The sequence below is a fragment of the Panulirus ornatus genome, chromosome 4, assembly GCF_036320965.1.
Source record: "Panulirus ornatus isolate Po-2019 chromosome 4, ASM3632096v1, whole genome shotgun sequence".
NCBI lineage: Eukaryota > Metazoa > Arthropoda > Malacostraca > Decapoda > Palinuridae > Panulirus > Panulirus ornatus.
This window is the reverse complement of record NC_092227.1, coordinates 65323217-65335393: the sequence shown is the minus strand read 5'-3', so window position 1 is coordinate 65335393 and position 12177 is coordinate 65323217. Positions and strand designations below refer to the sequence as shown.

Sequence of the window (12177 nt, the reverse complement as noted above, 5' to 3'; positions counted from 1 at the left end):
GATGGTAGGAATGGGGGCTGAAAGTCCTACCTTCCTGTATTATCACTTTCTAAAAATGGGAAGAGGTTGGAGTTACGCGAAGATATTTTCTTGGAGGTTCAATCGCTGCCTCCCTGAAGCGTATAAAGTCGAACGGGTACAAATATTGATTTCCTCATAATATGTATGTACGTATGTTCTTTTTTTGGAGCCGTCTGCATGTCGTGAGTTCTTCTTGCATATTATGAGGGAGGATGGATCGGCTTATGTCCATTCCCTTTATCCTTAAGTGTATAAATACTAAGTCGCTCCTTCTCGAAATTATTTAACCCGCATGTAAATACACCGAATCTATAGTCAACTCGATCTTTTGAATAGTTTATAATCTCCTTTAACAGTTCCGTTGTGCATTGTGAGGTTAATATGTGAAGGATTCCCAAGTAAATGAACGCTAAATCTGACATGGATGATTTTCATTAAACCTGTGTCGTGCCTCTGACGCTAGCTCATCCCATTCATGTTGAAGGAAGCTTAATGCCGTTAGTGAAGAGAGAGAGAGAGAGAGAGAGAGAGAGAGAGAGAGAGAGAGAGAGAGAGAGAGAGAGAGAGAGAGAGAGAGTATTACATACCATCTGACTATCTTCATTACAGACAATGATAGTTCTGGCGGGAACAAGAACGGCAAACACTTCATTTTAGTGGCTGGATGTCCGCTTGTTCCCGACTCCCACCTCTCTAGCTCGTGTGTGTGTGTGTGTGTGTGTCTGTGTCTGTGTGTGTGTGTGTGTGTGTGTGTGTGTGTGTGTGTGTGTGTGTGTGTGTGTGTGTGTGTGTGTGTGTGTGTGAGGTTGGCACCAGGGCAGGCAGTGCTACGCCCACTATCGCCATCCTCCCATTGTGGCTCCTCACCTGCTCAGTGAAGTGACCAGCCACTCGCCTCTCTCTCTCTCTCTCTCTCTCTCTCTCTCTCTCTCTCTCTCTCTCTCTCTCTCTCTCTCTCTCTCTCTCTCTCGCGAGGACGTCATCGATGACGTCATTGGTTATAATTATCAAGATCAAAGGAACAACAACCTTAGTTACAAGCGGTTGCTGAGGTGGGTTTTTTTCATATATATATATATATATATATATATATATATATATATATATATATATATATATATATATATATATATACACACACATATAGACTTGACCAGTTTTGTTCCTTGTCACGCCGTCGTTAACTCCCGGGCAAGTTACGTAACTGTAGCACGTCTTGTGACAGGACACACACACACAGTTTCCGTCACGTAGACAGTAGGGCGGACTGAGAACACGAGTTGGTCCGTCACAACCGCCACCGTCTCCGCCAGCTGCCAGGCAATGCACATGACCACCACCATCATGTGACGATCTCGAAATATATATATATATATATATATATATATATATATATATATATATATATATATATATATATATATATGAATGAGTGAACGTGAAATCGCACTTCAGTAGTTCAGATAATTCACTTTTTAAGTACTTAACAATACACAGTACAGATGTTTCGTGGAGACAGCCGCCTCATTAGGTGTAAACAATTCGTAGAGTTTTAAATCCCCACACCAACACACAGGCTTGTACATCCTGTTACCGCCATGCCAGAGTATACGCTGACCTGACCGTTACAAAGAAGGTGGGAATTACATATTGGTTAAGGGGGTTGTGTGGGGTTTGGTTGGCCTAGGTGGCGATATGCGTGTTCAGCTAGTCTTCTTATTTGCGTATTTGTAAATGTCTTTTTACATTTTCTAAAATGTTTACGCATTAAAGTGATCCTCATCACTCATCTCCGTTTTCTTTCTCGATATTTGATTATTATGATTATGTGTCGATCATGTGTGAGACATGATGATGTTGCAGTTCACACATCTTGAGGCAGAAGCCATCCCACCTAACAGTCATGCTAACACAGCCGGCCATCACGACAACTGAATCATAAACGGGTGTGGGTGGCGGGCTGGTCGAGGACCTGCCACTGTGTGCCACACTGCTCGAGTGCCCATGAGCGGATCCTCCTGACGTAGTGCAGACTCTTAACACACCATCGAGCGTCTCACTGAATCTCTTACATCACCACCCCCTCACCTGGCCCCTCAGCAGTCTTACTGTGTACAGAATGTCGGGGAGGACCCGCGCCCCACGCTGCTTCCAGATATCAGACGTCATCGTCACGTAAGCGAGTCATTCCCATATCCAACAGATTCTCCCTGGTGAATGTTTGACCTCCATCTGTTGTGATTCCCTTGTCGTTTGAGGATCTTTACTCCACAGTGGATTGTCCACGAGTGAATGCTTCACGTCTTGGTCAACATACTCTCACCCATATTAACCAGCCCTGCTGCACGAGTATTCTTTGATGATTTAATTACTTATTTGATTATTACATTTTGCTCAGAGGCTTTGGCGATCAGAACGTGAGACCTACATTTGGAAGATCTATACTTGACTCTTAATTCACATCTGCAGATGAGGTAGGGAATGAGGAATAGAGTACAAGCCAGTTGTCCTGTGCACTTCACCACGAAACGGTTAGGATTCGTGGAGTACAACATGTTGCCACTGGTCACATAATGTCTGCTAAAAACTTTATTGTTATGTATTGCCAGAACGCTAGAGACTTAGCAACCTGAAAAGGACCCAGTGGTCTGTTGCTGTTTGAATTCCTACGTATTTGTATTCTTTTGTATTCTTCTGTAAGCACCACAGCATTTTATCATTTTTCAAATTTTCACCATGATTAGTAGTACTTGGGACTGAGATGCCAGGCTATATACGAGGCTAGACATAGCTTTCATCTGTGTTCAGTTTAGATGGACCCATCTTTACCATTTCGGGCGGATCAACGTGTGTTGTTATCTCAGTGCGCTGGTGTTAGCAGTGGATGGCGGCGACGATTCACAAACCATCTAACATATGTGTTCACCCCCTCCACCGTGTCAGTGCGAAATTGTTCAAATGAGTTAATATGAAGTAGTTATATGATGCATTTATGTGGTCCTGTTCTTACCTGACTCTGCAACATCTAGTGCCATGAACATGATGTATATTTTGCAGTCATATAATATTAACTATGTGGATATTGTAATGCAGTATGATTGTGATTTTAGCTTTTCTCGGTATCTTGGTACTGGTTGTCTTGAAGGATAACATAAAATTCGTAAGATAAGATTAAAAAGTAGGTGTACCTCCAAAATGCAACGTCTTGCGTAACAAAGCTGACCAAGTGGTGTACGCATGTCTGTCGAGTCGAAAATGAGGCTCGTCTCCGTTGCTCTGCTCCGGGAAGCAACATTTTCCTGAGATTAAGATTATTGTGACAAAGTTATCATCAGATACTCTTTCATTCATACCCAATAAGCCTTGTTTGCATTTTAGCTCCAGTATTAATATAATCATACTGTAGTTTGAACAGAGAAACTGTAATCTTTATATTCGATTGAAACAAAAGTTCCTTTCAAAATTTACCATACCACACCATACGTATGACAGATTATACGCTTGCAAGAATATTACTCTGAGTGTTCATATATACTTTCTTAACAGTCTATATTTTCTAATCAAATCAGGTATTCAAAGATTCGTTCGTCTTACAAACGATGTTATCTTAAATCAGGCTTATATCTTCGAAGCACAAGTTATTTACTCTCATTATTATGGGATGAGTTTTTCATTAAGGCCAAAATGCACCGCAGATACATCATGAAAGATGAAACATCTAAATGTTTGCCTTCTATAACAAAAAATTAAGGGGTAATGTTGATGAAAAATATTACTTTAGTATCCCCTAAATATACATCATACTTTATGACTAACACATTTTCTGTAACTATTATGGGAAACACAACTAAAGCCCACATTGTGTTTGAAAACCTTGTAAATCATATCTTCGTTCACTTCTTATATGTCCCAGATGTACTCCATACAAGGCCAAATCATTCCTTTTATAGTAGGGGTTACTAATGAGATAAGAAGTCTTCTGTTTCTGCACAAGATTCCTGTCTTTTTTTTTTTAGCTGGAAGGCCGACATAGCTACATGGGTGATAGGGATATTCTAAGATAGATTAAACGATCTAATGGTACCAGATACATCCACTTTGTTCATTGGAGGAATCAGAGAGTCGCATCTAAACAGGAACTATACGAAAACAATGATTCAGACATTATCGTCGACCCGTAGAAATAATAATAGTACCAACCATATCATCTCCGTTGATGAAAGTAATTATGGAAGTGTCATTATCGATGGACCATCACTTACGAATTGATCTGTAGGTTAAAAAGGATTTAAAACGTTCTTGATAATTTATCAGTGTCATTACATCAGTTCTTGTGCTCGCATCTCATACATACGCGTTTGAAATATCACAAAACTCTAGGATAGGTTGCAGAGCAAATGACAGCTATTGATAATACAGTAGTGATCAACGGAATTCTAGTCAAATTCGAAACAATCACGAATGTAAGTCAAAAATGAAATGTTGCCCAACCTTATGCATGGTGACCTAAATATTACTCAGCCGTACTAACGGTTGTGTAGTGAGAGGTTACGCCGCCGGCTGCCGGTTGCGTTGCGTTGCGTTTCGCATCGGTATAATTTACCTCAGTGAATAGTTACGGCTAAGTGTCCACAGGAACTGATTCGCTTAGACCGGCTGGCATTATATGGTTTCCTTCATTCTTATGTTCTTCTATGACTGCTATCAGTTTAGAGGTGAGGTTTCGGAATTTACGTTAGCAATGTGTAGATCACACATTCATGTATGATATGTGTCATTTTGTTTAAGCTGAGACCTTCCAAGCAGGTGTCGTGGGCCGATGTGTTATTAATGCAGCTTAGAGCCCAGTTTCAGAGAAAGGTTGCGTAGGACTTTTCGTTAGCGCTGTGTAGATCTCATTTATCTTGGTAACGGGTATCACCTGTGTGAGCTGACACCAACGGAACCAGATGTTCTGGGCTGATTTTTCAGTAGTACAATTTGGTGGCCGGAACGGAGTTTAAAAAGATGCGGTCTGAGAGTTCACAAGCAACTTTGTTAATGCAGTGTGTATCATTTTCGCTGAACTAAGACGATCAGAACCAAATGTTCCGGGACGCTTTGTCAACATTAGTTCATCCTTTGTTTAGAAATTACAACTCTAGGTTTTAGGGAGACTACAGGAATACTAGGGTCACTGCAGATGCAGTCTTAATGTGTCAACTCACAACATCATGGATGAAGTATTAAGAAGAATAGAAGTACGTAGGACAGATGAACAGTACAAGATTTAGATTATAGATTTCCAAAAAAAAGGTAGTTATGCAGACATTGAGGTTCTCACAAAAAATCTTGGTCAAAGGGATAGAGGAAAACCCCCTGTTAAGTATAGACACAGTCCTACTCCTGAAGAAGACCTTTTATTTCAGCCATTAGAATTAAATGAACTAAGTGAATGAATGAATGAACGAATTAAACATTATTTAAAGGTGAAGGTGACAATCACATTGGCAAGATTTTGAGATCATGCCACTGCCTTGGTTCCATCTCACTGGGTAGGGATGGAGGGGACGCCTGCTGAAGCTGTCAACCAAACCGTCCATACTGTTTGTTAGTTCAGTGGCTTCCAAGAGCACGAAAAGGTTCCAATAGAAATGAATTTTTTCATCCTATTTTATTCATTATACCAATGTTCCAAGAGTAATGTGCAAGGAATGTTGATCACATAAAGGAAAACGAGCTTTACGGTGTGTTTCCCACTCAGAGACTTTATCACAATATGGTTATGACTCTGGCAGTATCAATAGCCAAAAGTGGATTGTAGATACTTGTGATACAACTAGATATATCAAAGACCTTGACAGCACTAGAAGCATGGAACACCTATGGTTCTTGCGGAACCTAACAGCATTAAGGGAACCCCCAGCCATTCGCCGATGTGCAGTAAATGACGAAAAATGCTGTGCTTAGCTACTTTCTTCCTTTTCCAAAAAATAACAAGAAGCAAAATCATTGCATACACGCCCTTAGTCTATTAGGGGTACATAGATAAAGTATCAAAAATATATTTCCACTCGCATCACAAAACCTGCACCACACACCCATATATACCCCTTATTCCTCTTTTCCATTTCATAACTTCCTCTTCCCCTATCCATCCCTTTTCCGTATTTATATAACTACCCATTGAAAAAAAAAAGACGGTAAACACAGAGAGACGGATATCTAATTCCATAAAATCTTATAGTGTATCTTTCCATGTTTTGGTCATCGTTTTCTTTAATAATTATTTTACTGAACTTTTGTGCCAGATTATATGCTAAAGACATATACATTTCTTCATTTACTGTGATACAAAATTAATTGAATTCTCCTAATAGCTTTTGCAAATAGTGATCTTGTCTTGATATCTTGATGTATAAAACTGACCAAGTAAATAGCGAGTCCTCCGTACCCTGACGTGCGGAGTGTAAGCGACGTAAACACTACACGCGGTGATCTGTGTACAAATCTTGTGTTGGTGAAATTGTGAGGTGAAATAGTGTGTGTAAGTTGGCTGATTTGAACAACATCGTTCATCTCACAGATATAAGGTAGGCTTCTATGTTGTCATTAATATTACAAGGTTCTAGAGTGGTAACACACCGTGATTAACTGAGCTAAAATTAGGAGATTCCTAGCGATGGTGGTTGCTGACTTGGGTATTTTTCGTGGTAATCTTGGTCATCATTAATAGTTACCATATAAAGCTTTTAAACTCAGTAAGTGAGTGTACGGTCTGTTAATGGATGGAGTTTGTCGCTGTTCTCCATTGTTCCCAGTTCTAGGTACCTTATGCCCTCATCTGCCAAATTTCCCATTGTTGCATTTAAATCCCCCCATCAATGATACTCGGACCATCACATCAAAGTTTCTGATTTATTCGATCAGCTCTTCCTTAAACACTCTGGTCTCTGTGTCACTACTCTCAATAGTAGATGCATAAGCATTAACAATCACACCACTTCTTGTTATACACTTTCATCTTTATCCATATTATTCTGTGGCTCATTTCCTTAGTGTCTTTCACATATTCCCACAACTCCTTTAGCAGAAGTGTCATCTGCTCTATTGTTCTTGCCATACACTAACACCTGACTTTAACTCCAAGATATTTCCAAATCATTCTTCCCCCTTCCCTTTAAGCTAAGTTTCACCCAGATAGAACAGATACCTTTCCTTCTACAACATATCACCAAACTTTGTCACTTTTTTTGTGTTTTGTGTTTATGGCAAACCTCCTTTTTAGGGACCCCATAAATTTTAATGAGTTCATTGGTATGATTTTTGTCATTGAATTGATTTTGGCACACTTTTAAACCTCATTTAGATTTGTATGGGAAAATAGAGTTATCATACTTTCTAATATGATATGTATGCTCTGCTCTATTTAGGTGGTGGTAAATTCTAACTTTACCCTTTTGGCAAATATTACTTATAGAAATTGACAAAAATCAAATTATTGGAATCTACATTGTGGAGTGCTTTTCCACATGCAGAAATTGCTTTCAAGAATGTTAGGTTTGGTTTGGTTTCTTGTTGCTGATATTGTTTCTTTTGTAAACCAATAGGTAGATATGGAAAGAAAGACAGTACCAACTCAGAAAGCCGAATTTAATCAACATTTCTTGGAAATGGTGAAAGGTGAAAAAAAGGGCAAATGAGAGTTGGGGTGAGAGAGTATCATTAAATTTTAGGGAGAATGAAAAGATGTTCTGGAAGGAGGTAAATAAAGTGCGTAAGACAAGGGAGCAAATGGGAACTTCGGTGAAGGGCGCAAGTGGGGAGGTGATAACAAGTAGTGGTGATGTGAGAAGGAGATGGAGTGAGTATTTTGAAGGTTTGTTGAATGTGTTTGATGATAGAGTGGCAGATATAGGGTGTTTTGGTCGAGGTGGTGTGCAAAGTGAGAGGGTTAGGGAAAATGATTTGGTAAACAGAGAAGAGGTAGTGAAAGCTTTGCGGAAGATGAAAGCCGGCAAGGCAGCAGGTTTGGATGGTATTGCAGTGGAATTTATTAAAAAAGGGGGTGACTGTATTGTTGACTGGTTGGTAAGGTTATTTAATGTATGTATGACTCATGGTGAGGTGCCTGAGGATTGGCGGAATGCGTGCATAGTGCCATTGTACAAAGGCAAAGGGGATAAGAGTGAGTGCTCAAATTACAGAGGTATAAGTTTGTTGAGTATTCCTGGTAAATTATATGGGAGGGTATTGATTGAGAGGGTGAAGGCATGTACAGAGCATCAGATTGGGGAAGAGCAGTGTGGTTTCAGAAGTGGTAGAGGATGTGTGGATCAGGTGTTTGCTTTGAAGAATGTATGTGAGAAATACTTAGAAAAGCAAATGGATTTGTATGTAGCATTTATGGATCTGGAGAAGGCATATGATAGAGTTGATAGAGATGCTCTGTGGAAGGTATTAAGAATATATGGTGTGGGAGGAAAGTTGTTAGAAGCAGTGAAAAGTTTTTATCGAGGATGTAAGGCATGTGTACGTGTAGGAAGAGAGGAAAGTTATTGGTTCTCAGTGAATGTAGGTTTGCGGCAGGGGTGTGTGATGTCTCCATGGTTGTTTAATTTGTTTATGGATGGGGTTGTTAGGGAGGTAAATGCAAGAGTTTTGGAAAGAGGGGCAAGTATGAAGTCTGTTGGGGATGAGAGAGCTTGGGAAGTGAGTCAGTTGTTGTTCGCTGATGATACAGCGCTGGTGGCTGATTCATGTGAGAAACTGCAGAAGCTGGTGACTGAGTTTGGAAAAATGTGTGGAAGAAGAAAGTTAAGAGTAAATGTGAATAAGAGCAAGGTTATTAGGTACAGTAGGGTTGAGGGTCAAGTCAATTGGGAGGTGAGTTTGAATGGAGAAAAACTGGAGGAAGTGAAGTGTTTTAGATATCTGGGAGTGGATCTGGCAGCGTATGGAACCATGGAAGCGGAAGTGGATCATAGGGTGGGGGAGGGGGCGAAAAATCCTGGGGGCCTTGAAGAATGTGTGGAAGTCGAGAACATTATCTCGGAAAGCAAAAATGGGTATGTTTGAAGGAATAGTGGTTCCAACAATGTTGTATGGTTGCGAGGCGTGGGCTATGGATAGAGTTGTGCGCAGGAGGATGGATGTGCTGGAAATGAGATGTTTGAGGACAATGTGTGGTGTGAGGTGGTTTGATCGAGTGAGTAACGTAAGGGTAAGAGAGATGTGTGGAAATAAAAAGAGCGTGGTTGAGAGAGCAGAAGAGGGTGTTTTGAAGTGGTTTGGGCACATGGAGAGGATGAGTGAGGAAAGATTGACCAAGAGGATATATGTGTCGGAGGTGGAGGGAACAAGGAGAAGAGGGAGACCAAATTGGAGGTGGAAAGATGGAGTGAAAAAGATTTTGTGTGATCGGGGCCTGAACATGCAGGAGGGTGAAAGGAGGGCAAGGAATAGAGTGAATTGGAGCGATGTGGTATACCGGGGTTGACGTGCTGTGAGTGGATTGAAGCAGGGCATGTGAAGCATCTGGGGTAAACCATGGAAAGCTGTGTAGGTATGTATATTTGCGTGTGTGGACGTATGTATATACATGTGTATGGGGGGGGGGTTGGGCCATTTCTTTCGTCTGTTTCCTTGCGCTACCTCGCAAACGCGGGAGACAGCGACAAAGTATAATAATAAAAATATAAAATATTCTTGGAAGTGATTGATACTAGTGAAATAGCCTTACTTTAACTATAATGATCCCATTGCTGTGTTTTTTGTCTATATCTGAATGTTATATTTGCCATGTTGCTGAAGTTAACATTTATTAATCATGTTGATGGACTAAATAAACAAGTGTGACTTTATAAGTAAAATTATTGGTATGGGAGAAGAAACATGGTTAGGGGGAAGAGTCATGTTAATGGGAGTAGAACGGTTAAGGGGGAAGATGGGCTTGGATTAGAGGCAAGGTTATGGGTAAAGAAGCATGAATACCAGGTATTCACCAGTTATATGAGAAAAAGTACAAATGGTAATTGGAGATGAAGCCCAAATAGTTATGGGAGAGGAAATATAAATGAGTGGTTATGGTAGGAAAAGCACAAAATTGCTCTAGGAGAAGAAGCATAAATGGTTATTGGTGAACAGTGAATAGTTATAGTAATTGAAGCACAAATGATCATGGGAGAAGAAGCAGGTATGGTTACAGGTAAGCTTCACACAGAATAGAAGAGGAAGCTCAAACTATAACCTTAAGCGTTTTCATCTCAAAATTTCTCAAATTTTTAGCTGAGGAAATATGTTGATTTCTGGTGATAATGTTTAGACTTTCAAAGAAATAAGTATAGAATATAAAGGAATTCATTAAGCAAAAGACCACTAGGTGCTGGAATCATCTTAGTAGCTCAGTGCTGCACCCTCTCCATTCTGTCATTGTCTTTTTTAGATAGGGTGACCAAAGCTGAACACAATATTCAAGATGTGGATGAACCAGTGAATCGGAAAGAGTAAAGATGATTTACTTGGGTTTAATTGAAAGGCCCTACCTATGAATCCAAGAATTTTGTTCGCTCTTTTCACAGCTTCTGTGCACTGCTTACCTTGTTTTAAGTCACCAGAAATTGTAATGCTCAAGTCTTTTTCCTAATTTTTACTTTTGCAGTTCAACAGAATTCATACTATAGTTTACCTTTTCATTTTTGTTACCAAGATGTAAAACTTTGCTCTTATTGATAATAAGATTCATTTGGTCATGAATTTGCATACACGTGGAATGTGCATGGCTGCAGCAAGTGGATGAAAGCAGAAGACCATAGCATCAACTTGTATATAAAAAAGAAGTAAAGTTAATGCCATCCTTAGGAGAGGAGGGGTGTTACTCTATTCTGTTGATTTCTAACCTTTTCAGTCCTTGCAAGGTGATAAATGTTGCTTTCCCAAGTATGATGACTATATGCAGATTTTGAATTATGGAAACAAAAATTTGATAAACCCTGTAAACTCACAGCCATCATTTAAATCCAAGATTTCACAGATAAAAACCCATTTGTTGTATATTTTTTGGCTTACCCATTCATGTTTATTATTTATAAAATTGCACAAATTATCAAAATTATTTTTTCTAATGAATCAGGGTTCTGCATTCATGTTTATCAAAGGGATACACATTAGGCATAGAATCACTGCTTTTTGCTTTAGAACTCACGTTAGATCCTGCTGGTCATGTAAGGGGTATGCCTTCTGTTGCCTCACTGTTGAAAGCATTGTGTGTTACCACTTCACTCTTCTCTTCAGATTAATCAGAATGAGATATTTCTTATCCAATAACGGCATCCAGTACTGTACTCTATTTTCAAGGGCATGTCAATGCCAGTATGGGTGGTGTGGGTGCAGTGCATGCTCCTCACTTTGGATGAATTCTCAAAAATGGTGTGACTATCCCCCATGCTTGCCAGAGTATTACTGAGGCCTCTATGATGTTCCAAATAATTATCTTTTTGTTTGGGTTGCCATCTATGGCCAGCCAATTGATTATAAGTGGCTATGATAAGGACCACAGCACTCACCTTGACTGAGGACAGTATCACCAAAAGGGTTAAGTATTATTACAATGATTAGGAAATTATGTTGTAGTGCATCATTGCCACTTATACCCACAGCAGCAGATCACTCATTATGTTATCCTCTACATTAATTTTTTTGCATTCTGTCTTAAGACTGGGTCTTCCTGCAATGCTATTATTCAGAGTCTCTCTACATGATCTCATTTTGTGATAGATGATCTGTACTGTATCATGTCTGAACCCCTTTTGGATATTTTTGTTGACTAGTTTGAGTCGTGAGCGATATATAACATTCATATGGCATTGCAGTAAGGGAAATACTGATTCCTCCAAATGAGAGTAGGAAAATTCAGAATATACTGCATTGATATGGGAGTTAGGCTGTGCTGTTAGTTTTGATGTTGAGGATTGAATGTTTTTCCGTTTTATATATTGATCAGGCATTTTCCCCTATCTCTGAGTGCCTTGCCGATTTTGGAGTAAGTCATTAATTAATGTGTAATTGTCTTATTTCATTGTCAATTCAGCAGCTTAAAAGATGCTGTACTAATTGCAGCATATCAACTGTTAGGATTTGTCTTGATACAATATTTAAAAGTTGGTATTTCCATAGCCT

General features: G+C 39.6%; 1 protein-coding gene across 2 annotated transcripts in view; it reads left to right on the top strand.

Annotated features, from left to right (window-relative positions):
* Dus1 (Dihydrouridine synthase 1) overlaps positions 1-12177 on the top strand; it is a 581018-nt gene that overhangs the window by 55029 nt on the left and 513812 nt on the right. The window contains exon 1 of one of the 2 annotated variants that reach the window (XM_071695640.1): positions 6468-6593. The exons of the other annotated variant lie outside the window; for it this stretch is intronic. The gene's annotated coding sequence lies outside the window, so the exon portion shown is untranslated. Of the gene's footprint in view, positions 1-6467; positions 6594-12177 lie in introns of those variants that run through there. 2 annotated transcript variants of the gene reach the window in all.